Source organism: Rhinatrema bivittatum, chromosome 5 (genome assembly GCF_901001135.1).
Source record: "Rhinatrema bivittatum chromosome 5, aRhiBiv1.1, whole genome shotgun sequence".
In the NCBI taxonomy this organism is placed as follows: Eukaryota; Metazoa; Chordata; class Amphibia; order Gymnophiona; family Rhinatrematidae; genus Rhinatrema; species Rhinatrema bivittatum.
In genome coordinates, this window is record NC_042619.1 from 205,869,818 (window position 1) to 205,896,163 (window position 26,346).

Sequence of the window (26,346 nt, forward strand, 5' to 3'; positions counted from 1 at the left end):
GCAGATTTGCTATTGAAACCTGAAAGTGTGCTACTTTGACTGCTTTCTAGGGCTTAGTAGTAAAAAGACTGAACAGACTGAGTTCTAGCCAGGTGGAGTGGGGGCTAATTGGATTTGCTCAGCCATAGTACATGCTGGCAAACTAAACTCTTTGGAGATGAGATTCTAAGGAACCAGAACCTCTGCTGAATCTATGTGCAATTTTATTTATTTACCTGTGCTTTCATGTATTAGAGCTATTTGCCAAAGTTTGTGCCTTGTGCTGTTTTGTAAGGGGCAGATTTGATATTGAAACCTGAAAGTGAGCTATTTTTGTCCCAGGGGTCAATCTGATACTTTGGGCTGTGCTTAGCCAGGAGACAGGAAGCACTAAAGCTTCTTGTGTCCAGCAAAGTAAAAGTTTAACTTAGTAAGCCAATCAGGGGGGAGGGGGTCTTATCAAACTCAATTGCAGATACAGAGTCCTGAGAACAACCTTGACCAAGGGTGGGTGCCCACCTCAGCACCAGTGATCAAATGGTATGGTTTCATATCACTAATACGATACGGAGAAGTCACACGAAGACCAGGGTTTTGTGTTTCAAAAACACGGACTTTGTTAAAATGGGGAAGTACCTGGAGGAAGAACTATAAGGATGGGAGAAAACGAGAGATGCGGAACAACCGTGGGCCAAACTAAAAGGAGCAATTACTGAAGCGACTAATATATTTGTTAGAAAAGTAAAGAAAAGCAAGAAGAGAATGAAACCTATCTGGTTCACAAAGGAGGTGGCTGATAAAATAAAAGTTAAAAGAACAGTGTTTAAGAAATATAAAAGATCCCAAAGGGAGGATCACAAGGAAGAATATCTGGTAAAACTGAGGGAGACGAAGAAATTAATCAAGAAAGTGAAAAGTCAAGCGGAAGAAAGGATTGCCAAAGAGGTAAAGCGAGGTGACAAAACATTTTTCAGATACATCAGTGAAAGGAGAAAAGTCCAAAGTGGTATAGTGAAATTGAAAGGTGAAAAGGATCAATGGGTGGAGACAGATGAAGAAATGGCAGAAATATTAAACGAATACTTCAGTTCGGTGTTCACTAAAGAAGACCCCGGAGAAGGACCAATGTTAGTTAACAAGAAACTGGAGGGGAGTGGAATGTATGAAACTCTGTTTACAGAAGAGAATGTATGGGAAGAACTAGGAAAACTGAAAGTGGACAAAGCCATGGAGTCTGATTAGGTTCATCCCAGATACTGAAAGAGCTCAGAGATGTGCTGGCGGCTCTGCCGAGTGACCTGTTCAATAGATCCCTGGAAACGGGAATGGTGCCGAGTGATTGGAGAAGAGCGGCGGTGGTCCCTCTTCACAAGAGTAGGAGCAGAGAGGAGGCTGGAAACTACAGGCCGGTTAGCCTCACCTCGGTGGTGGGAAAAGTATTGGAGTCGCTGCTGAAGGAAAGAATAGTGAACTATCTACAAGCGGCAGAATTGCTGGACCAGAGGCAGCATGGTTTCACCAAGGGAAGGTCCTGTCAGACGAATCTGATAGACTTTTTTGATTGGGTGACTAAGGAATTGGATCGAGGAAGAGCACTCGATGTCATCTACTTGGATTTTAGCAAAGCTTTTGATAAGGTCCCGCACAGGAGGCTAGTGAATAAAACGAGAAACTTGGGAGTGAGTGCCAAGGTGGTGGCCTGGATAGCAAACTGGTTGAAGGACAGAAGACAATGTGTGATGGTAAATGGAACTTACTCGGAAGAGAGAGCGGTGATGAGCGGAGTACTGCAAGGGTCGGTGTTGGGACCGGTCCTGTTCAATATCTTCGTGAGAGACATCGCGGATGGGATAGAAGATAAGGTTTGTCTATTTGCGGATGATACTAAGATATGCAACAGAGTGGACATGCCGAAAGGAGTGGAGAGAATGAGACGGGATTTAAGGAAGCTGGAAGACTGGTCGAAGATATGGCAGCTGAGATTCAATGCCAAGAAGTGCAGAGTCATGCATATGGGGTGTGGAAATCCGAAAGAAATGTATTCGATGGGGGGTGAAGGGCTGATGTGCAAGGAGCAGGAGCGAGACCTTGGGGAGATAGTGTAACGATCTGAAGTCGGTGAAACAATGTGACAAGGCGATAGCTAAAGCCAGAAGAATGCTGGGCTGCACAGAGAGAGGAGTATCGAGTAAGAAAAGGGAAGAGATTATCCCTTTGTACAGGTCCTTGGTGAGGCCTCACCTGGAGTACTGTGTTCAGTTCTGGAGACCGTATCTCCGAAGGGACAGAGACAGGATGAAGGCAGTCCAGAGAAGGGCAACCAAAAAGGTGTATGGTCTTCATCGAATACCTTATGAGGAGAGATTGAAGAATCTAAATATGTATACCCTGGAGGAAAGGAGGAGCAGGGGTGATATGATACAGACCTTCAGATACTTGAAAGGTTTTAATGATCCAAAGTCAACGACAAACCTTTTCCATTACAAAAAAAAATCAGCAGAACCAGAGGTCATGATTTAAAACTCCAGGGAGGAAGATTCAGAACCAATGTCAGGAAGTATTTCTTCACGGAGAGGGTGGTAGATGCCTGGAATGTCCTTCCGGAGGAAGTGGTGAAGACTAAAACTGTGAAGGATTTCAAAGAGGCGTGGGATAAACACTGTGGATCCATAAAGTCTTGAGGATGTGAATGAAGAGAAGAGGCATGGGGGTGGCTTGCGAGAATGACGGCTACTTCCTGGTGATTAATACCCTTATTCAATAAACATACACACTGTTAATGAGACTCCAACATTGCTCTATGCTTCAACGGCAAGAGGAAATGTGGGACAAAGGATCTGCATTCACAAATAAGCGTGGGAGTAGCTTGCTTATTGCGGCGGTTACTACCCCTAACCAATCAGGCTTGATACTTCACTTTTATGCAGCTCCAGCACTGCTCTCTACATCATTGGCAGGGGTGGAAGGAAAATTAGAACCAAAAAGTTACCAGTAAGGGCCCTGACCCCAGCGGTCAGAGTAACAGGTAAGTATGAGAAAAATAACTGTGAAAGCTTGCTGGGCAGACTTGATGGGCCGTATGGTCTTCTTCTGCTGTCACTTCTATGTAATTTGTCTTTTCTCTCAAAAGTACTTGAAAAAGTTGTATTAACCCAATTGGTGAATCATTTGGAAGACAATGATATTCTTTTGCCAAATCAATTTGGATTCAGGAAACATTGGTCAACTGAGACTTTACTACTATCCTTAATGGATGCTGTATTACGAGGTTTTGATTCAGATGCATTTTATTTTCTTGTGCTAATAGATTTAATGGCAGCCTTTGATAGTGTGGACCACACGCTGTTGTGTCATCAGTTGACCAACATTGGGATTGATGGTAGTGTTCTCAGATGGTTCTCTCTGTCTTCCTTTCTAATAGATCATTTCAAGTTAAACTGGGCAATCGTATGTTAGATATTTTCCATATTGATAGATACGGGTGTCCCTCAAGGTTCATCCCTTTCGGCAACTCTATTCGACATTTATGTGCTTCCTCTGTGTAAATAGCTGACAGACCTAGGGATTTCTTTCCTTTCATATGTGGATGACATACTTACGTTCCATTTTCTAAATCATTTAAACATACAGTTTCGATGCTATCAACCTCTATAAAAGCTTTTCAGCAAGTCCTGTCTCAACTCATACTAACATTAAACCCTAACAAGACTGAAATCATTTGGCTAAGTAGAAATTCTTCTACGGTTAAACCACTGGTTCTGGACCTGGGTACTTTTCAAATGACTCAAATCAAGCATGTGATCTAGATATCCAATTAGATGAAAATCCTATGATGAAAAAGCACATCAATAAATTAATTAATATAGGCTACGTAAGTTATGTATACTACTTAGGTTGAAACCTTTACTAATCTTTGAGTATTTTCATACTATATTGCAAACTTATTTTCTCAAACTTAGATTACTCTAACTCCCTACTACTTGGTTTTTTCGCATGTCTCTTAAAACTTTTACAATTAGTACAACATGCCTCAGCTAGACTTTTATTAGGAACTAAGAAATTTGATCACATAACACACTCACTGATATTACTGCACTGGCTACCAGTAGAATCATGATATTACAAGATATTAAGGCTAATATTCAAAATGATTCATTCAAGCGTTACTGATCTGATTGGGGTGACAATACAATACACATCTCAACGAGACCTAAGATCTAAAAATAAAGGTCTACTGATTGTCCCAACAATATGGAGTGCACATTTAACCCAAATAAGAAACTGTGTGTTTTCTATAGCTGGTTCAAAGCTTTAGAATTCGCTACCTGAGATGATATGCTTGATATCAGATAGAAAGATTTAAAAGTGAGCTAAAAACATGGCTGTTTAAAAATGCATATAATTTTACCTAAAATCAAGAGAGTGTAATAAAACTACAATATCAAGAGTAATGAAAGATTTTAATTTGAAGCATTAGGAATAAAAACGTAATGAGAGAATGTCAATAGTAAAAATGATGAGAAATTGTTGGTCTGAAAGCATGTAGGACAAACATAATGAAGCATGACTTACAATGTACTGAGTATAAGATATTAGTTATATTACTTTCTGTATCATCTATCTTATGTTATAGTATGCGGTTTAATTTGTATTGGATTATTTCATTTCATTCGTTTTATGTTCATTTTTGTTTTACAATTATGAATGTTATTTTTGTAAACCATTGTGATCTTGACATAGAACGACGGTATATAAAATGTCAAAAGAAAGAAAGAAAGACAGACAGACATATCACATTGGGAAGGGGGGGGGAGCACAGCCATTGGAAGGAGAGAGGATTCAATTAGGTCTTACCTGCTAATTGGCTTTCCTCGATTCTTGACAGACCAGTAACCTGCAGGATTTTCCCTCCCACCAGCAGATGGGAGCAGAATGTGAAAGTTTCCTCTCTGACGTCACAACCATAAAGACAGACTCAGTAGAGGGGAAGTCAGTAGTCTTTTGCCAAAGCGTGGCTTGTTGCTTGTATTCTTATATCCCCCCCCCCCTCTTTTTTTTAATTAAGACGACTTATCAACTAGTTACCTGGCCTGCCCCTTTGTTTGTCTTATCTTCCCCAGGGTGGCATTTTCCCTGGAATTATAGGACGCTGGTTCCCTACTTTCTGCAGTAAGGGATCCTGGACACATCATAAAACTAAAGAAAATGGTAAATGGAGAACAGCCTACCTTTGAATTAGGCTGTGCTCCCTTGTCCTTATATTTAACTTACTTATTGCTCTGAGCTTTTATTCACATGCCTGTTTACTCTTTTCTTATGGGCAGGATCTAGACTGGTCTGTCGGGACTCAAGGAAAGACAATTAGCAGGTAAGATTTAATTGAACCTTCTTCGTCCTGCCAGACACCAGTAACCTGTGGGATGTAACTAAGCAGTACTTGCCCCAGGTGGGATCCCTAGTGTTGTTTCCAAGACCCCAATACCTAAACTCATCTCCCTTTCTTGAAGGTGTAAGCTATAGTTGTTTTGTAAAAGTGTGAACAGATGACCACATGGCCGCCCTGCAAATGTCCCTAGGCACAACTGCTCTGTATTCTGCCCAAGATGCTGCTTGTGCTGTCGTGGAATGCATCCTCAGACCTTCCGGCACTGGTTTGTTCTTCATTATATAGGCTGTTGCTATTGTCTCCTTAACCATCCTGCAACTGAGGCTTTGGATGCTGCCTGCCCTTTTCTGGGAAGAAGGGCAATGACCTTAACACTGCTGGACCAGCGACGTCTGTGCTCTGTCCCTTCTGCTGGAGGCAGACACAACTGACTTCCCCTCTGCTGGGCCAGCCTTTATGGTAGCGACATCAGAGAAGAAGCTTTCACATTCTGACCTCATCTGCTGGTCGGGGGGGGGGGGGGGGGGGGGGAGAATCCCATAGGTTACTGGTCTGGCAGGATGAAGAAGCAGCAGTACATTACTGAAGATGTATCACATGGGGGAAAGCACAGACACTGGAAGGAGAGGCAGTACATTTCAGAAGAGTTGTTCAATATGACCCTGGAAATGGGATTGGTGCCACAAGATTGGAGAAGAGTAGTTGTGGTCTGTCTTCACAAGATGATAGAGAGGAGGTTGGAAACTATAGGCTAGTTAGCCTCATCTTGGTGGTGGCAAAGTTAATGGCGACTCTGCTGAAGGAGAGGATAGTGAGCTATCTTCAATCAAGTGGGTTTCTGGACCCAAAGCAGCATGGATTCAAAGGAAGGTGCTGGCAGAGAAATATGAATGATTTTTTTGATTGGGTGAACAGAGAATTGTATCAAGGAAGAGCAAGCAATGCGATTTGGATTTTTGCAGTTACTACCCTTAAGAAAGAACGCATGGGTACACTAAAATATGCACTCCGAGATCTTTAGCTACCCATCAGCTGATGCTGGCATGAGGATACATCTTGGTTATACTTCTCAGGAAAATCTCACACCACCACCAGAACTACTGCCTCAAGAAAGAGAAGACAGATAAAAAATGAAATCCAGGTGCTCAGCTTGGCAGCACTAACCACTGTGACAGCAGATCTCAATGAAATGTTGAGTAAGAAAAACATCACAGCCCTTCAGGACACAATAAAATGTACTCAAGCTGATTGTGCTTACACAAAACATACACTAGAAGCAATAATGGGGAGACCCAAGATGGCCACCACAGGATAAACACTGAAACGAGTCAGCTCCGCGTTTCTTGGACTTTCTTACCTTGCTATTACTCTTTTGAAAAAAAATTCTTCTGACATGCCTCATACCAAACGTAAAGCAAGGATAAGGGAGGTGTTAGCCTCGACCCCTGAGCCTTTTCTTCGCCAAACGCGGATCGACGAGACGTTTCAGGGTTTGCAGTGTGAGCCGGTGAGGGCAGCCGCTGGCTTTGATGGTATAGAGCGGATACCACAAGCCCTGGCTGAAGAGATCTCTCTCAGTCCCGGCCTGCCTACAACTACCTCTCTCTCCTGTAAACCCCAGATATTCGGGGATTTGGGTCAACTGCAGGAAATCGCTCCAAACCTGCTCACATTGACATCAGAAGAACCCCAGAGAAGCGGCATAGATTTAATGCCGGCTTCGGTGAGCCTAGGAGGTATAGGCTCCAGGGGACTTGAGTCAGGAATGGAACGAATGGAACGAGATGAGGAAGGCCTTAACCAAAGAGGAGAAGAAGAAGGGATCAGCGTAGTTCTAAAACATCCTCTGACTGCTCCGGACAAGGTAACACCTGAAGAAATATGGAAAGCCTTAACTGTTATGAAAAATGCAATAGTTGATCTAACAAATGCTGTGAAATTAAGTTTAGAAAAATCTAACGATCTTGAAAAGAAAGTTAAGACAATGGAAACTAAAATTGAAGATTTGGATAAAAATATCAACAATATAAAAGAGGTACAGGTGAATCTTATAAAGTCAGATATATATGTAAATGGAAAATTGGATTTTCTGGAAAATCAAATGCGAAGGGACAATTTAAGAATTCTCAATTTCCCGAAAACAAAATGGATGCCTCTAAAAGATCTGATTAAAAGTTTCTTTATGAACATTCTGGCATACTCAGAAGAGAATTTACCCTCAGTAACGAGGTATTATTATACCCCCGGGAAAAAAGTTGAAGATAGAGGATCTTTAGAACAAGAAATGAAAGATGTTGGTATAAATAATTCTCCTGATAACCTGACTGATTTTATAGAGAAATCTTTCGAGGCCAAGATAGAAGAGCGTGCAACTGTTTTCCTGTCCTTTCAACATACTATGGACAGAGACGAAGTATTGAGAAGATCTTTTAAAAATCAAGCATTGTTATTCTATGGATTTCAAGTGAGAGTATTTCCTGATATCACCAGAAGAACTCAGGAAAAAAGAAAAGCTTTCTTGAATTTAAGAAGTGAAGTGATATCTAGAGGAGCAAAATTCAATTTGAAATACCCATGTCGCTGTATTCTGGTATTTAACAATAATAGATATATATTCACCGAATTAGATCAACTACGCTCCTACCTGGACTCTCACTCTGGATAGGTTAAGTTGGTGTAGACAGATTATACATAATAACTGCAAATAATCCTGTGTCTATATATTTGATGTGTTAAATTTTCCTAGTATAACGCTTAAATCCCTTGGGTCTCCCTTCTTTTTCTTATAACTGAGGAGACAATTATTCTCTAGTGAATTGACTAGAAAGATGTGGTATAATTTCTAAGAAGTTTTGTTCTTTATTGTCTTCCGTTTTTTCTTTGTAAAATGTTTCAATTGTAATTTGAAATAAATGCAGAAATAAAAAATTAAAAAAAAAAAAAAGAAGCAATAATGGGATGCACAAAGTACAAAAATTATTACAAAAGATGCAAAAGGTGACTTGCACTTTCCTAAAACAGTTAACACATTGCCTTAGCTCAGCACTCATCACAGGTCACACACAGAAACTGGCCTTTTGCATTCTTCACAGAGAAAATTGTAATGGAATTCAAAAGGGCATGGGACAAACACAGAAAATCCCTGCTGGCTAGAGGATGGAAATGAAAGAATGTGGTAAGTTTTCTCGCACATCTAAAATTTACACTTTTGCTTTGGGATAGCCTGCACGGAGCGGCAGTTGCTACATAAGAATATGTCATACTGGGTCAGACCAAGGGTCCATCAAGCCCAGCATCCTGTTTCCAACAGTGACCAATCCAGGCCATAAGAACCTGGCAAGTACCCAAAAACTAAGTCTATTCCATGCTACTGTTGCTAAGTTAACTTAATTAATAGCAGGTAATGGCCTTCTCCTCCAAGAACTTATCCAATCCTTTATCAGAAGGCTTGAGGTAACCTGCGCAGTGCGATAGTTGCTAGTACCCTTAACAGAAGGCTTGGGGGTAGCCTCCATGGAGAAACAGCTGCTACTTCCCTTTAAAAAACAAAAACAAAAAACAACCCACAACATTCGGGGTAAATTAGATGGCCTATTTTAGTTTATCTACCATCATTTGCTATGGTACCTGAACGTAATCCGCTTTGATGTATACTTTCGAGTGCCGAAAAGCAAAATATAAAAATCTAAATACATAAATAAATAAAAATAAATGTTACTTTGTAAGAAAACATGGGAGAAATACAAAAGGCCAGTTTCTGTGATGTTTTCTTACTCACCTTTTCAATGAGCTGCATCAAGCTCTGCAGGATTTTCAGATTACTATTCTTATTCAATAATGCTGGATAAAAATCACCAGGGTAGGCTTGTTAGTCACTGCCCAGACAAATAAATGAGCACTGCATAATTAAACATCTGGAAGCTACTTCATAAAAGATCAAGTGCACCGACAGATACAGTGAACAGATTACTTCAAACATGAATTCAGTTTACTACAGAGCTCCAATGATCGCACATTGAGAAAAGCTCAGGAAACTGAGAGGCAGGATCCAGTGACACCAAACCCCAGCAAGAAGGAAGCAGGAGACCAGGGCTCAAGTCTGTGACTGATCACCAACATCATTATCTTCCACTACCACAGGAAAGGTCCTTGTTTAAATTCTAAAAAGTGAATTTTAAAAGCCCAGCGTGTGCATCGATTAAAGGATACGTGCACAAATCGGGCTCACGTATGCCCATCGTATTTTAAAAGCCACCCAGATGTGTGTATCTCGCTCTTCGTTCAAAAAAGGGGCCTGGTCTGGGCGGAGTCTGGCTGTTCCAGGGCATTACCAAGAGATGTGCATGCAAGTAACTACGTGCCTGGAAGCGCACCCAGGTCTAGTGCCACGTAAGTTTGCTTCTGCTATGGAGGAGGTGCAAGTTTAAAAAAAACAAAACCTAGCCATAACCGAGGGGTTGTACGGGCCTGTGCCAACCAGGGGGAGTGAAGGCTATTAAACTAGGTGGGTCTGGAGAACCTAGCTCTTAATTAATAGAACTGGTGAAAATGGCAATGGCGTGGGTGCATGCCCCTTTTAAAATCTGACTTATGCTGTAGAAGCGGGATTGCATGCCCATGTGCATCCCAAGTCAAAATTAGGTGCACATCTGCAAGTGGCAAGGCTATTTTATAACCTGCACGCGTATATGCATGTAAGTTATAAAATGACCACGTCCCTGGGCATGAGCCGACACACATGTGCAAATGTGCCTTTTAAAATTACAGTCTAAGCTCTTTGGAACAGAGATTTATTGTTCCTGGATGCAACCCACTCAACAGTGCTTCTAAAGTATAGGCAGTAACAGCATTTGTGACAGATGCACAGCACCTAAATCTCATCTTACTAATGCCATCAGCCAGTGTCTGATGGTGGAGCCACATGTCCAAGTGTATACAGGTTACATAGAAAACGTAAGAATTGCCAGACTGAGTCAGACCAAAATGTCCCATTTCCAAATGGCCATCCAGATTACAAACACCTGGCAGGTATTTCTTACTCATAACCAGAGATAAGCAATGGTTTCCCACATTCCTCTCTCCTATGAAGCCCTTTTCCATAGAAATGGAGCATCTGAAAACTTATTCAGTATAAGAAATAGTTATGCTTGATCTAAGTCTTTTTCCCATCTTGTTTCTATGGGGGGGGAGGGGGGGATATTTAGGTCCTTTATTTGTATCTTCTCCTGCCTGCAGTAGTCTGTGGTGAGCACGGCTGTGCAAAGCAATTTTCGGCTAGAGTCCTGAGCAGGCCTGACACCATCACGTGTGCAAAACATGCAAATTGCACAGAGCTGCACACCCGGTGGGGCGATGTCGGGAGCAGGGAGAGGCCCGATCCCACGGGCAGAAGGGGGCGACCCGTGTTGCCCCCGGTGGACCTGATCCCACCAGCAGCAGAAGAAGCAGAGGCCTGCCTTCAGCTCCTCCTCTGGTGCTGGCCCTGTGGTATTAAACACTAGTGGTGCTAGAACTTCCTGTATTCTCGTGAAATGTTGAATTACCGTGGTGCTAGCACTGGAAGAGGAACTGCAGAACGGCTTTTCTCCACAAAGGAAGAGGCTGGCAGCAGCAGCGGAAGAGGAATGACCCATGTATCCTGACTGCCTGGTCTGTATGTGTGTGTGGACGGGGGGCTGGCCCGGGATGGGAATGAGTTTGGAAGAGAGAAAATAGGGGGTGCAGGTGGATGCCAACCTGCCAGCAGCTGAAATGAAGATGCGGGCTGGGGCTGTTGGTAGATCCTAACCAAAGAAGAGCTGAGATGCCTGCAGGTTTGTCTGAGAGGATATATATGCGCATCCCACAACAATCCCAGGGCGACTGGAAATCAAAAGTTCCCAGGTATGGAGAGCATGAATTTTTAAAATCCTTTTTAGTTTTATTTTTCAGGTGTTCTTTGCTGTCTCTGCTGTTTTGAAATATTTTATTGGTGTTTGGGACATTTAAAAAAAAAACTTGTATATGAGTTTTTAAATTATTTGATCTTTTATCATCAGATTTTTTTGAAATATTATTAGTATGTTTTTAGTATTATGATTATGTATTTATTTTATTTCTTGATTTTATTGTTTGATGTTTGAGGAATGGTGATGGTTCTGTTTTTTCATTGTTGCACTGCTTCTTGTTGGTATCTGGCTTCTTGTGGTTTCCAGTTCAGTGTTTGCACGTTTGTGTTTCTACTTTATGGTTGCTCTATTCTGTATTTGGTGAGGCATTTTCCTAACAGAAGTGTATTCGGGCTTTCAGGGGGTCAAGCCCACGCCCAACACACATCACAATAGGCCTAATACCATATGGGTTCCATGTGGTTTCTTTTGCAGGGTTTTCTGATTGGCATCACAGCAGTGCATGTAAATATAATGTAAGTGATATTTTTACCTCACAATACTGTGCTTTGATATTTTTCATGTAAAATATAAATATAACACAACTGTGTGTATGGAACGGGGCAGGGGGCATTGTGCAAGGCTATAAGGTTCGCCTGAGGTACCTAACGCTCTTGGCACCAGCCATTGGTAAGGGGGGGAGGGGTGTCAGTTTTTAAAGTTTGTATCACTGAAGGAAGCTGGGCTTATTTTTTGGGTGGGCCCGGGACAGAGAATGAATGAATGGGGGGGGGGGGGGGGCAAGCACAGTAATTGTTCGCATAGGGCAGTAAAAAAACCTACCACTGGCCCTGGTCCTGAGACAAATCACCTGACAGTGCCAAAGAACTAGCTCTCTCCCACACACTGACTGCAATTCACCCTACAGACAGAAGAGGGCACCAACACTGGGGAAAGGCTAAAAAGTTGGCAACCTGTTTTTAGATTAATAAAACAGCAAAAGGAAGATCTCATTCTGATTTCTGCTGCTCCTGTGCACTGCACACATACAAGCAGTACAATCAGGCAACAACAGTATAGGAATGGAATATGCATTACTGGAAAACCATAAAGATCATTTGCCAATGTGTTAATTTTGACTAACAGTAAAAGTAACATGCTCAAACCTGTCCTCTCCTCATTTTCTGCTCTCCCCCCTCTCCAAACATACAAGGGCCTCTAGAGCAGGGGCAGCTTGCAGCTGGAATGTCAGGATTTTCACAATGAACAGGTATGCACTGCCTCCACTGTGGACATCCTGAAAAGCAGACTAGTCTGCAGATGCAGCGTGCCTGCTCTAGAGGAAAGAGCCCTTTTACAAACAGTCGGCACAGCCACAAGTTATACAGAAGACAATACGAAGCCTATCTGTGTTACTAGGAGTTAGCAGCTTTAGTTATTGTGCTGGTGTTTTAATTTTTTGAAGTTTGTAGCCCATGCTGAGACCCCAGGAAGGGTGGGAAAATCAAACTAAATAAATACTGAGCTAGGTGTGGATCTGAATGTTACAAGGTGACTGACAGGAAGAAAAAAAAAAGAAAAGAGAGACCAAAGCCTTGACAATAAACATTACAGCTCACAAGTTTGAAACTTGTGCTAATTCATCATTTTTCTGCACAGCTCTGTATCCAATCCACCCAATTTTTTTCATGGTGTTACTGAGGTGTTCTGTTAACAATGCAAAGCTTACTACTACTATCATATGAACCAAAGTTGATTATTTAGTGCATGGATAACAATAAAAACCTCATTGCAAGTGCACTAGTATGTATTTAAAAATCTATTATGTACAGACCCTCATGACTTCACAGCAACTAAGACACGCGCTGCCTGGGGACCCTGAACTCTGAAGACATCGGAAGATAAAAAGGCATGCAAAAAGCCATCCACTTCAAAAAGCCAGAAAGGCACTGCAATTGTTCTCCCTGGGAACAAAAGGAGACTAAGGTTTCAAATCAAAACTGGAGGACAGAGCACGATTTGGAATGAGGTGGCTGTGTAGAGGAACTATTCTCTACAACAAGAACTGATCTATTCACTGCAATAAAGTCTCAAGAATTACACAGGATGATTTCTTAGTGAGTAATAGCATTTCCATATGTGGATATTCTAATATAGAAGTCCTAAGCTAGGGATCTGCTCTAATCACCTTGAGTCAGAGGAACTTCTTTTCTTCAGAAATACAAATAGCTCACACTATAGATTTTGATTTCTCTGGACTGCGACAAAAAAAAAAAAATTCTCCAAAAGGAGGTAGTCTGAAGATTGAAGGCCAATTACTAGTATCTTATTTCAGCCACAATTCAACATTTAATTCAAAATATGTTCTTGAGAGAAAGCTGGTTCCTAGGATGTAATGTGATTTTCACATTAAACAATAAAACCAGAGCTAGAATCTGGCAATTGGGCCATGGAAATTCCTATTAGGACAGTACATCCCTGACCTGTCCTAGTGACTCCACAGTCAACTGGGATTTAAGGATATCCATGATGAAAAACACAGGAGGCATATTCATAAACATTTAAGAACCACTAAAGGTAAATATATCTCCTGCATGGCTGTTGGTCCCTGGGAAGCCATGCATTAGGTGTTTACTTTCCCCAGTTTTTACTTATCTAGCACACAGGCCGATACAGTGAAAGTCGCGGGAGAGAGGGCGAGCGCCTGATCTTCCGGCATGCGCACAGGCCACTCTCCTGTGCATGCGATTCAAATGAGGGCCTGCGGTAAAAAGAGGCGCTAGGGACACTAGCGCGTCCCTAGCACCTCTTATGACAGGAGCGACAGCTGTCAGCGAGTTTGAGAGCCAGCGCTCAATTTTGCTAGCGTCTGTTCTCAAACCTGCAGCCACAGGTTCAGAAACTGGACGCCGGAAAAATTGAGCATCCGGTTTTGAACCCACGAGCTGATTTTAATTTTTTACTTTTGGGACCTCCGACTTAATATCGCCATGATATTAAGTTGGAGGGTGTACAGTAAAGCAGTTTTTACTGCTTTTCTGTACACTTTCCCGGTGCCAGCAGAAATTAACGCCTACCTTTGGGTAGGCGCTAATTTCTGAAAGTAAAATGTGCGGCTTGGCTGCACATTTTACTTACTGAATCGCGCGGGAATAACTATTAGGGCCATCAACATGCATTTGCATGTTGCGGGCTCTATTAGTTTTGGGGGGGTTGGCCACGCGTCTTCAACACGCTATTACCCCTTACTGAATAAGGGGTAAAGCTAGCGCATCCAAATGCGGGTTAACAGTGAGCTCCGCCGGAACGCACTGTACTGCATCGGCCTGACAGTAAGTGAACTAAGCTGTCTCATTCTCTTTTGCTGTAGATCCTGGATCATTTTATTTGCCTGTCTCTAGATCGCCTCTAGTCTCTCATTATCCTTTACTGAAACATGTTCAGTTCTGGAGAACACAGTATTCTAGATGAGGCCTTACTTATGATCTGTACAGAAACATGATCACCTCCTTTTTCTTCCTGTGCACCCTAGCATCCCCTCTTCCTTATCACACAGCTTCATTACTTTGAGATCAGCAGACACTGTAACCCCAAAGGGAAGTGCACATTTACTTTTCACCCCCATCATATGCCTCTCCCTTATATTTCTGCCCCCACATGCATAACTACATTTTTTGGCTCTGAATCTTATCTGCCCTGCATTCGACCACTCCTCAAACTTTCTTAGATTTCTTCTTGTTTAGTCTACTGCATCAAGAGTGTCCACTCTATTGCAGTTCTTAGTGTCATCTGCAAAAAAAAAAAAAATAAAAAAATTTTCCTTCTAATTCCTTCACAATATCGCTCACAAAAATACTGAACAAAAACATCCCTAGGACCAATCCCGAGGCATGCCACTAATCACCTCTCTCTCCTCAGAGTGAATTGCATTTACCACTGCCCTCTAATGTCCATCACTCAACCAGCTTTGAATTCAGTCTACCATCTTGGGGCCAACTCTCCCAACTGCTCAGTTTATTAATAAGCCTCCCATGCAGGACAGTATCAAAAGCTTTGTCCAGACCTCATCTAGGCATACAATCTTGGTGATTTTCTGGCAGGTCAGACCTGAAAACTTTGAACTTTCATCCTTTTACCCATTATATCTTGAGTAAAGGTGGAAGCCACTACTGGCCTTGACGGTGTACTTTTTTTTTCTTCTTTTCTTAAAGAAAATTACTACTGCACTCAATCAAAAAGTCAATGAGATTCACAAGTAACCAAAAAGGAGCAAGTCTCAAACAGCTGCCAACTTGGAAATACCCTAAAGGAAAGGTGAGACATGGAGGATATGTTAAACATTTAAACACCTGAAAGGTATTAACATACAAGTAACAAAACCTTTTTCCAACAGAAAGGTATTGTAGAACTAGGATCATAAATCAAATTCCAAGGGGGAAGACTCAGGAAAAGTTCAGAAAATATTTCTTTATAGAAAGGGTATTTGGATGCATGGAATACCCTTCTGGAGGTGGCAGAGACAAACTGTAACTATTTTTAAAATGTATAGGATAAACACAGAGGGTTCCTAATAGCAAAACGATGACATCATACTGGGTAACCTCCATAGATGAATGGTTCAGTCCAAACAGCTGTGTTATGACTGCATTGTGCTTCAAAGAAGGCACGGGGAAATCTGCATGGAGCATCGGTTAAAAGCCTAAACAGACATTCAAGAAAGCCTTGGGGCAACCTGCAGCAAGTGACAATAACACTCTGAAATAGTGATACAACAGCACCATGGTTCCAAAAAGGCTGGGATGATCTGCATGGAGGTACCATGCTTTAAACCTAGTGAGCATGAAGAAGCTGAAATGTTTACATAACATGAGATTTGTCATATTGGGTCAGACAAAGGGTCCATCAAGCCCAGTATCCTGTCTTCAATAGTGGCCAAGCCAAGTCACAAATACCTGGCAAGTACCCAAACATTAAAAAGATCCCATGCTACTAACACTGGCAACAAGCAGTGGCTATTCCCGATTAATAGCAATTTATGGAATTCTCCTCCAGGAACTTATCCAAACCTTTTTTAAATCCAGCTACACTAAACTGCCTTAACCACATCCTCTGGCAATGAATTCCAGAGCTTAACTGTGCATTGAGTGGAAAAGAACATTCTCCAGTTTGTTTTAAATGTGCTACTTGTCAACTTCATGAAATGCCCCCTAGTCCTTCTATTACCTGAAAGAGTAAATAACCGTTTCACATTTACTCATTCAAGTCCTTTCATATGCCCCCTCAGACATCTCTTCTCCAAGATGAACAGCCTTACCTCTTTAGCCTTTCCTCATAGGGGAGCTGTTCCATGCCCTTTATCATTTTGGTCACCCTTCCCTGTACTTTCTCCACTGCAACTGTATCTTTTCTGAGATGTGACAAAAAGAACTGCATACAGTATTCAAGGTGTGGTCTAACCATTGAGTGTTACAGATGCATTATGACATCCTTCGTTTTATTTGCTATGCCCTTTCTAATAACTCCTAATATTCTGTTTGCTTTTTTTTTTTTTTTTTGACTGCCACAGCACACTTAGCTATTTGAATGTAATATCAATTATGACACCCAAATCTTTTTCCTGGCTGGTAACGCCTAAAACGGAACCTAACATTCAGGCCAATACAGAACGGTGCGCTCGGCCAAGAACACCATTAGCCCCCCATTTGGACACACGGTTTTTGACACGTTATTACCCCTTATACAGTAAGGTGTAATAGTGCGTGGAAAACGCGCAGCCACCCCCACCCCCCACCCCACCCCCCACGTTCATGAGCCTATTAGGTATTCATCCGCAATACGGAAACCATAATGTGCGGCCAAGCTGCACATTTTACTTTCAGAAATTAACTCCAGCCAAAGGCAGGCGCACCAGGCAAGTGTACAGAAAAGCAGAAAAAAATGCTTTTCTGTACACCCTCTGACTTAATATCATAGTGATATTAAGTCCGAGGCCCCAAAAATAAAAATCTTTAAAAAAAAAATCTGCCCGTGGCCTGTGGGTTGGAAAACGGACGCTCAATTTTGCCAGCATCCGTTTTCCGAACCCATGGCTGTCAGCGGGTTTGACAACCGACGCTGGTAAAATTAAGCGTTGGTTGTTCTACCCGCTGACAGCCGCCACGTCTGCCAATAAGGAGGCACTAGGGACGCGCTAGGGTCCCTAGTGCCTTCTTATTAGCGCGGGCACTAATTTAAATAGTGAATCGCGTGCCCAGGAGAGGTGCCTGGGCACGCGTTGGGAGAGCAGGCACTCACCTCGGAGCGGTGGCTCTCGCGTGCACTTTACTGTATGGGCCCGATTGTGTAGCTACAGCATGGCTTACATTTCCCTATATGCATCACCTTGCACTTGTCCACATTATATTTCATCTGTCATATGGATGCCCAATCTTCCAGTCTCGCAAGGTCCTCCTGCAATTTCATAACCCACTTGTGATTTAAACTACTCTGAATAAATTTTCTGTCTGCAAATCTGATCACCTCACTCGAACCTCTTTCCAGATCATTTATAAATGTTTTAAAATAACCGGTGCAAGTACAGATCCCCGAGGCACTCCACCGTTTACCTTTGTTTCCCATCTTTTAACCAGGTTGTATCCACAAAAGGACATATCCTTCAATCCCATGATTTTTACGTTTTCTAAGAAGCCTCTCATGAAGGACTTATCCAAATACATCACATCTACCGATTCACCTTTATCCACATGTTAATCATCTCTTCAGAAATTTAGATTTGTAATGTAAGTCTTCCCTTGGGTAAATCCATGCTGCTAGCTATCTATTCTGTGATTTTATTCTTTATAATAGTTTTCATGATTTTTCCAGGCACTGAAGTCAGGCTCACCAGTCTATATTTTCCTGGATCACTTCTGGAGCCCTTTTTACACATTGGGGTTACATTGGCCACCTTCCAGTCTTCAGGTACAAACTTGCTGGCTGTGAGACTTATTACAAAACTTGGTAGTAAGACACAGAAGTGGGTCTGGGTGTGGCTTAAGTATTGAAGAAAAGGGAAAAGCTGAGTTAACTGGGGAAACCTGAGTTAACTGGGATAATCTCCACTGAGCAGCAGAAACTACCCTTAACAGAAGGCATAGGGATAACCTGCACAGAGTAAAAAAAAAAAAAAAAAAAGCTTGCTAGACAGAGTGGATGGGCCACTTGGGTCTTTCTCTGCTGTCATTTACTATGCTTCAGACAGATATGTAAGACACTGATAGGAAGAGTGTTGCAAGATCACATAAATGACAGTGAGGGGTGGGGGAGAGTTCGTGCTGGACTGCATAGAAACAGACCATTTCCTTAGATTACTCTTAAAACTGTCCCCTTTCACCCTCCTCCCATGATCCCTTGTTCCAGAGTATCTTCTGCATGGAAACCCTGGAGGTATTTCAATATCCCTATCATGTCTCCCCTATCCTAGGGTATACATATTTAAATCTAAGTCTGTCCCCATATGCTTAAGAAGATAAGAACATGCCATACTGGGTCAGACCAAGGGTCCATCAAGCCCAGCATCCTGTCTCCAACAGTGGCCAATCCAGGCCACAAGAACCTGGCAAGTATCCAAAAACTAAGTCTATCCCATGTGACTGTTGCAAGTAATAGCAGTAGCTATTTTCTAAGTCAACTTAATTTATAGCAGGTAATGGACTTCTCCTCCAAGAACTTATCCAATCCTTTTTTAAACCCAGCTACACATTTTAGTAGCTACCCTATAGACCGACTCTATCCTGTTTATATGCTTTTTAAGGTGCAAGCTCCAGAAACAGTATTCCAAGTGAGCTCTCATCAAGGACTTACACAGGGGCATATCATCTCCCTTTTTCAGCTGGCCATGCTTCTGATGTCAATATTTCTGTATCAATTCTGAATTCTCTTGTCGTCAGGGTGAAAAAAAACACACTTTATAATGTCTTGATTATTATTTTTTTCTCCAACAAGAGCGTTCAAGGTGGATACCAGGTACAGTGTTATAAGAATAAGTGATACAGAGATGCAACAGAATGGAGCGTATCTAATGGGTAATTAATAGTGCAAAGTTTTTCATATCACTGCCTAGATCCTTTGGGCTTTCTTATCCCCACGGGGATAAAATACACGCTTTTTAAAATTTCTCTATTTAGAGAGAAATGGGAAAAAAATCCTATGCATGCTAATTGGGATTAAAACCTCTTGTTCTGATTTTTTTTTCACCGTTTCAGGAGTATTCCAGAATATCCGAGCTATAGCCTTGGATCCTGAGCTTCCGGAAAGGTTACCAAAGTTTCTAAACATTGCACAGCAGGGAAGAAGGAAAAAGCATTTTACAACCTCTCCCCTGCCACCGGACCCGTACACTGCTGTTGCCAGGACTGAATTAGTACTACCCCGCCCCGGCAGACGGGCGCTTACACAGCACTTTACAGAACCGCCTCGGATAATGCAAGCGCAGCACTAGCCGGCAGATATTAGCATTTACACTGCCCTGGGAGGCGGGGGGCCACCAGTACCCTCACCGGAACAACACCGGGGGCAGCGCCGCCCTCCTCCTGCTGCTTACCGTGTCCGGCACACAGGGCCACAGGCTCCGCACTCCTCAAGCCGCGCGCGGAGGATGGGTGGGAAGAGGAGGGGCTCCGCCGCTAGCTTGCGGGCCGTTCTTGCACCGCCGTCCTTTCTATCGTGGGGAACGTTACATCTGCACGTACAGGCGCGAGCAGGACAGCCCCGTCTCTCGACCGCTTTACTTCCGGGGTCCAGCCGCTGCGTCACACGCACGGGACAACAGGAAGCGAGGCCGGACCCGCCCGTCTCGCGAGACTCCAAAGCTTACGGGCGCCAGGCAGGGTCAAGTCGACGCCTCATGACGTGGCAGGAGGGGATTTGCTCCGCGGGGAGACGTCAGCCATAATTTCCCGCCCTGTGCCTTCTGGGATAAGGAAAAGCAGGACTGGAGCCACTGATCCGAAGACAGGTTGTACTTCTGACAATCAGAGTTATAACTCCATGCATTCAACGGGGTAGAACTAAATGAGGATTACCTCTTCCTTATGATATGGAGCCATGTAGGAGCTCTACTGCTGGAGCTTTGGAGATAAAAGCAACAGTGCTCCTTTCTCCCTCTCCACATGGAGCCCCAGGAGCCACTATGTACTTTCCTCCAGGACTCTGGCTAGACAGAGGCAGGATGTTAGTTTGGTGCTCGCCCTCCTGAAAGAAGCCCTCATCCTACACCTAGCATATGGTTTCTCCTTAGGCAGAGAGCATCAACCTACTACAGCAGGAAGTGATCCTGAGGCAGGTATCTGTTCTCTAGGTGATGCGCTATTCTCTTGCACCAAGGCTGTGTCTCCTAGGGCTATTGCCTAGGAGTGAAGGGTTAGGTCGGCCATCATAGTTGGTGATTCGAGGAAATGTAGATAACTGGGTGGCTGGTAGATGTGAGGTGCCTGGATGGAACCAGCCTGCTGGTGCTAAAAGGAGATAGAGCAGCTCTTAAACTAGAACAAAGGGAAAAGCCGTCAGATGTTCAGCAGCGTACGGTTTGGAAGGAGGTATCTTTGAAGGATACCAATGAAGTAGGAGAGTTAGGATATCTTAACAGAGAGGCTCCAATAAAAGCAAATGTAGTCAATGTGCCTAGAAGTTAAGAATTACCTGAGCTAAAAGATTCCAAGTTATGCCTGTCAAACTGAAAAGGAGTCTGTTAATTTAAAGAACACTTTGAAATGTCTGTGTGCCAGAAGTCTAAGAAGTAAGGTGGAAGAGTTGAAGTGTATAGCAGTGAATGTAATTGGCATCTCAGAGACATAGTGGAAGGATGAGAACCAATGGGATAGTGCCATACTGTCAGTGAATGACAGGGTATGCTCTGCTCCTACCCTTCCTGCTTCACACGACCCTCCTGCCCTTAGGAAAGGAGTTTATTATTTATTTAGAGATGTGGATTCTCCAATAGAGTTACTTAGAGAAATAAACCAGACTGGATGTATGAAAATTATTCTAATGAAAGAGCCCACATCACACCCATCCTTCATTTCCTTCACTGGCTTCCCATAAAATCTAGGATTACCTTCAAAGCGTTGATGATGATCCACAAGGACATTCACGACATCGCCCATCTCAATCTAAGCTCTCAACTCCGTCTGCATACATCAGACAGACCAATCAGAAATGCATATAAAGGTTCATTATATGCCCCACTGGTCAAAACCTCACTAAGAAAGCATGCAATCTCGACAGCTGGACCCACCCTTTCTTCGTCAAGAACCTTGTCATCAAACATTTAAGAAACACCTCAAAACATGGCTTTTCAGACAAGCCTTCCCGGATTCCCAAGACCATTTTGACACAGGTCAAAGGACATAACAGAATATAATTGTCCTTCAGGGTCCCCTTTACGCTCCATTTGATTTGTTCACTTGTTCTCATATTTATTCTCATATTTATTCTCATATTTATACTAGACCCTATGTTGTAATGTAGCTGCCACTGTTATGTTGTTCTATTTACTCGATTAGAAGCTTTGTTTTAATGTAATGCCTTAACCGCGATTGTTCTGTTAGATTGTAAACTGATATGATTTGTCAATTGTACAAGAATGTTGGCATATAAGAATTCTAAATAAATAAATAAAATAAAAATGTCTTTATTCCAGCTAAAAAGTTATATTTTAAAGCATGTGATTAACTTTAAGAAGCATTATACTTTTCTAATCTTATCTTAATCAAATAGTACAGAGCCATTACCCATTACAAGGGTAATGTACAGTGTAGTCAGCTATACCAAGGTTTTTTCTTGAAGCATAAGATGACTTCCGTACACTGTACTTTTACATTTAGAATCATAAAATAGTTTCTATATTCCCTATACTTTCCCACTAAGATGAGGGCCTCTTTTGGGCTGCCTACCAGCTCCAGACACACTGTACATATTCTAACATATTTTATAACACATTTTCTGACAATACCAAGGTACAAATTATATCACAGTGACAGGGAGGAGCAACTTGGGGGAGAGGGGCTCCAAATGGATAAGGATCTTGCAAGAGATTAAATGCACAATAGAATCTTTATGGGTAGAAATCCCATGTGTGTTGGGGAAGAGTATAGCAATAAGAGTATCCTACCATCCACCTGGCCAAAATGATGAGATGGATGATGAAATGCTAAGAGAAATTAGGGAAACTAGCTAAATTGGTGGTGCAGTAATAATGGGAGTTCCCTGTACGTACCCGGATCAGTCCAGACTCCTGGGTTTTGCCTCTCCTCCAGCAGATGGAAACAGAGAAGTTTTAACGGACTCCATCTTATACCCCTGAGGTGCCACCTAGAGTCCGTCTGTATTTCTCTGTCTCTAGCAGATGGTGGAGGTGCAAAACCTTTACTCTGGGTTTAGTGTTAGGTTTTTAGTTTTGTTAGTATTCATTCTTTAAGGAATCTTAAAAAAAAAAAAAAAAAAAAAAGGACAAGGATTTAGTAAGAAAACAAAAGAGAGAAGATATCTCTTTAAGCCTCCCAGGGGGTTGTTAGGTCCTGGTGGGACCATCCCCACTGGTAACAGAGGCTCTGGAGCAGAGGGTTGGGAGCCCTGTAACTGCCCGTGGCTGAGGGTGATACCGGGGAGCCCGGTTCACTCACCTTCTGAAGATCTGCACACAGGAAAAAACAACGCTGAGGTGATTTATTTAATTTCTGGGCTGGCCTAGCGGTCTCTTTCGGCCCTCCTTCCTTCCGACGCCATTTTCGCCGTCCTTTTCAGTTCCTATGAGCTCCTAGGGGTTTGTCTTGGTCATGCTGGTTCTTTTTTCACATCACAGCAGCTCTAGAGCACGCAGGGACCCTGGGAGGGCAAAATTGCTGCAGCAGCCTCAGGACCCTTTTCTTCTCAGCGCAGGTACTGAAGCCTTACTGCAAACATTCAGGGAGTAGGAGAAGGCTGCCCTGGGAGAGGGGAGCTCTCTGCCACCTCTTTTGCCGCGTCCTGCTGCCCCTGAGGGGGCGACTTGCAGGCAGCCCAGATCTCTTCCTCAGCGAAGGAACATGGAAGGACTCTGAGTCTTCTTCCTCGTTCTCTTCTGATTTTGTGTTGTTGCTGCATAAAGCCTTCAAAACTCGAAAAGCAGCAAAGATTCAGGGTACTAAGGTACCCCGTGAGGTCCCGCCATCTCTGGGGGCTGAGACAGGAGCTTCATCATTCCAAAGCGTACCAAGTCACACAGTGGCATAGAAACCCCCAAGGCCAAACGCTCTCTCCATTCCTTTTCCTGTCAGGTGGACAGTTCAGATACGGACGGGGTGGATGAAGGCGATTCTCCTGCGCAAGCCCCTGGTGAGGGACCGGATGAGAATCGGGATCACCAGCTCCAGCCGGCCAAGTCAGTAGAAGCGCCTTTAGTGGAGAGTGATGATACCAAAGTGGTCCGCCTGTTCAGAAGGGATGAGCTAGGTCCACTTATCCCGGCCATTCTGGAGGAGCTGGGCACTGAAGTTCCTCCGGAGGAGTCACAGTTTGGGGCTATTTATCTGGTGATGGTGGGCCTCAGGGGTCCAGCTCGATCTTTTCTGTTTCATATGTCAGTTACGGATCTTTTGTTTAAGGAGTGGGACACTCCAGACTTTGGTTTAAAGGTAAGTTGGACTATGGACAAGTTATACCTGCTTCTGGAGGAAGTGCTGGACCTCCAGCTAACTTTCAGACTCCTAAGATGGCGCCAGCTACTAACAAAATGGACACTTTCCAACGCTGGCAGAGAGCAGGGAAGGGAGGCAAAAGATTACGCCGGCAATTGAACACCCTGCACACCTCAAGCACAGACCAAGGTTGAAAAACTGCACAGGAAATCAGATATTTTAAAGAATCTCTGATAGTGGACATTAAAAGCTGTGTCTAGTGGTTACTAATTCATTACTTTCAGGTTCTAACAATACTGTTTTCAAAGGGCCATTAAAGTGGGTTCATTCAGGTTCATTCTTATAAACAGGGGTAAAATTTATACATATTTTTGTTTCTTATCAAATAAGGTCTGTGGGGGAGGGGTTGGGGGACATGATGTTTGGATTCTTGGGCTAGCCGACCCCCCCCCCCCCCCCCGGCGTATTTTATTCCGTAGGTACTAGGCGGAATATATCAGGAAATTGGGGTTGGCAACACTGAATTATTTCTTTTCATATATCCTGGGAAGGGAAGGAATATGGTTACAGCGCAGGCAATATCTTGTGAAAATAGTGAACAAGTCACCAGGGGGAAGCGATTCGCAATGAATAGGTCACGCAGGCGCCCAACTGTGGCTCTCTATATTTGGCTAAATATATGACGACCACACAATTTATTTCCCTTAATGTAAAGGGATTGAACACTCCACGTAAGCGACTTTTATTAAAGAAACATAAGAACATGCCATACTGGGTCAGACCAAGGGTCCATCAAGCCCAGCATCCTGTTTCCAACAGTGGCCAATCCAGGCCATAAGAACCTGGCAAGTACCCAAAAACTAAATCTATTCCATGTTACCGTTGCTAGTAATAGCAGTGGCTATTTTCAAAGTCAACTTAATTAATAGCAGGTAATGGACTTCTCCTCCAAGAACTTATCCAATCCTTTTTTAAACACAGCTATACTAACTGCACTAACCACATCCTCTGGCAACAAATTCCAGAGTTTAATTGTGCGTTGAGTAAAAAAGAACTTTCTCCGATTAGTTTTAAATGTGCCACATACTAACTTCATGGAGTGCCCCCTAGTCTTTCTATTATCCGAAAGAGTAAATAACCGATTCACATCTACCCGTTCTAGACCTCTCATGATTTTAAACACCTCTATCATATCCACCTCAGCTGTCTCTTCTCCAAGCTGAAAAGTCCTAACCTCTTTAGTCTTTCTTCATAGGGGAGCTGTTCCATTCCCCTTATCATTTTGGTAGCCCTTCTCTGTTCCTTCTCCATCGCAACTGTATCTTTTTTGAGATGCGGCAACCAGAATTGTACACAGTATTCAAGGTGCGGTCTCACCATGGAGCGATACAGAGGCATTATGACATTTTCAGTTTTATTCACCATTCCCTTTCTAATAATTCCCAATATTCTGTTTGCTTTTTTGACTGCCTCAGCACACTGAACTGACGATTTCAATGTGTTATTCACTATGATACCTAGATCTCTTTCTTGGGTTGTAGCACCTAATATGGAAACAGAAATAATCAACTAGTTATTAGTGTATAGGCACCAATGGAATTACCTACTTCTAGGAGTTGCTATCTCAAACAAATTGATAATTTGAAGTTTATGGTATTTTTGCATCATTTGAATATGCATATAATTTAAAAAAAAAATTTTTGTGAAATTTTAATGAAAGGAAGTAGACCTCAGCACCGGCTCAATCATTCTGTTAACAAACAGTGATTAAATGATTGCAAAGCCGAGTTGGTACAATCACAGGTCTACTGCCTCAATTTTATTCTAAATTCATTGAAAATATGTATTTTTCTAAAATTTATAAATTCTACATTTATTGAAAATATATTTTCTTTAAAATTTGTGACTTTGAAACTTTTAATTTCTGATATTGTGACTCCGTCAAAGCCTGATAATAATTTTTCCAGATAAACGTTTTTATAAATCAATGCAGTAATTGAGATGAATCTTTTGTTTTTAACTTAAATGTAGAGCCTTCCGGCTTCCATTCTTCTGCTCAAAATTAACTGCAGTGATGTTCTCCAAATGAGCAACTTTTAATTTCCAATGTTGTAAATCAATGCAGTAGTTGAAATGAATTTTTAGCTTGTATTTAGAGCCTACCGGCTTCTATTCTTCCGCTCAAAACCAACTGCAGTGATGTTCAATAGTGCCACCCAACAGAATACAGACAGTAACCTGTTCAAAAGGGGCAATATAGCCTCTCGTATCCCGACTTGCACGTTCCAACAGTTTCTAATGATTTAAACCAAATGTCTTATTGGCTGATAAAAACTTATCTTCAAAATTTTTTGGCCGATGGTCTTCTCGGCCGTGAGCCGCTCCAACTTCTCGAATTGAAGCTGCTATAACCGCTTCCAATTTCTTTGCGGAAGCCGCCGACGTTGGCAACGTTTCGAAA

At 42.6% G+C, this 26,346-nt stretch overlaps 1 protein-coding gene across 3 annotated transcripts in view; it reads right to left on the reverse strand.

The window, feature by feature from the left end:
• TAB3 (TGF-beta activated kinase 1 (MAP3K7) binding protein 3) overlaps window positions 1-20,013 on the reverse strand; it is a 106,691-nt gene extending 86,678 nt beyond the window's left edge. The window contains exon 1 of one of the 3 annotated variants that reach the window (XM_029603095.1): window positions 19,814-20,011. The gene's annotated coding sequence lies outside the window, so the exon portion shown is untranslated. Of the gene's footprint in view, window positions 1-19,813 lie in introns of all 3 variants that reach the window. The other 2 variants (XM_029603094.1, XM_029603096.1) reach the window with 2 other exon arrangements.
• Window positions 20,014-26,346: the final 6,333 nt, after the last annotated feature.